The sequence below is a fragment of the Schistocerca americana genome, chromosome 4, assembly GCF_021461395.2.
Source record: "Schistocerca americana isolate TAMUIC-IGC-003095 chromosome 4, iqSchAmer2.1, whole genome shotgun sequence".
NCBI classification, from domain to species: domain Eukaryota; kingdom Metazoa; phylum Arthropoda; class Insecta; order Orthoptera; family Acrididae; genus Schistocerca; species Schistocerca americana.
The window spans coordinates 347,936,606-347,937,963 of NC_060122.1; the positions used below are offsets into that span (position 1 = coordinate 347,936,606).

General features: G+C 35.8%; 1 non-coding gene across 1 annotated transcript; it reads right to left on the reverse strand.

Moving 5' to 3' along the window:
• Positions 1–988: 988 nt before the first annotated feature.
• On the reverse strand, positions 989–1,063 carry Trnas-uga. The gene has a single exon. It is a non-coding gene; the product is annotated as a tRNA-Ser (tRNA).
• Between the last annotated feature and the right edge of the window lie 295 nt (positions 1,064–1,358).

Below are 1,358 nucleotides of genomic sequence, written 5' to 3' on the forward strand. Positions count from 1 at the left end.
AGAACATTTGAATATAATACTCACTTCCCTGATAATTTGTCAGGAGATTGTAAAGATATGTGAACAGATTACAGTAACTGGAACTGATAATATTTACAGAATTAGTACACTGTCAGAATAAAACATAGTTATGCACTTTTAATAAATTTATTATACACAGAATACTTAATCTTGATTATTGCGACCAAATGCTGTCAAAACTGGCTTTAACAGACATTTTTACTTAAGCTGGTCTAACAGTCCCTGTTAAGATATTCATCTATGGTGTAGACGGAGCTGCAAACCGAAACGTCTTCTCTTTAAACTTTGCTTTATCTGAAACCAAGTTCTTAATTGTGGCTGGCAATTTATTGAAAATGCATGTTCCTGAATACTGAACCCATTTTTGGACAAAGGTAAGTGATTTTAGGTCTTTATATAGATTGTTCTTATTCCTACTATGGCTACTATATATCAAGCTATTGGTTGGAAATATGTTATTTGCAACAAATTTCACTAAGGAATAAATGCACTGAGAAGCAGTGGTTAGAATCCCTAGTTTCCTCGAACAGGTTCCTATATGCCATTCTTGAGTTTACACCACATATGATTCTTATCACACGCTTTTGCAGTTTAGAACCTTTTGCTTGGTTTGATGAGTAACCTCAGAATATGATCTCAGATGACAAATAGAATGAAAGTAAGCAAAGTATGCAATTTTTTAAACATTTGTGTATCTTGATACTGACATCATTCGCACTGCAAATTTAGACTTTTTTTTAGGTGCTTCAGTAATTCTGTGGTATGCCCTTTCCAACTTAATTTATACTGTACTATAATCCCAGGAATTTAACACTGTCAGTCTCTTTTATTTTCATGTATTCATATACTATACACATGCTGGAAGGAAATCTTTTACAGGTTCTGAACTAAATATACTGAGTCTTTTCAGAGTTTAATGACAATGAACTAGTTTTAAACTGAAACATCCTGGCAGATTAAAACTGTGTGCGCCCGACCGAGACTCGAACTCGGGACCTTTGCCTTTCACGGGCAAGTGCTCTACCAACTGAGCTACCGAAGCACGACTCACGCACGGCACTCACAGCTTTACTTCCGCCAGTATCTCGTCTCCTACCTTCCTACCTACCTCGGTCGGGCGCACACAGTTTTAATCTGCCAGGATGTTTCATATCAGCGCACACTCCGCTGCAGAGTGAAAATCTCATTCTAGTTTTAAACTATTTACTAATGTCAATGAAAACTTGATTAGTAGCCATTTCTAAATCTGTATTTGACTTGCTATTTACTACAATGTTTGTTATCATGTGCAAACAAAACAAATTCTACATCTACATCTATATCGATATTCCGCAATA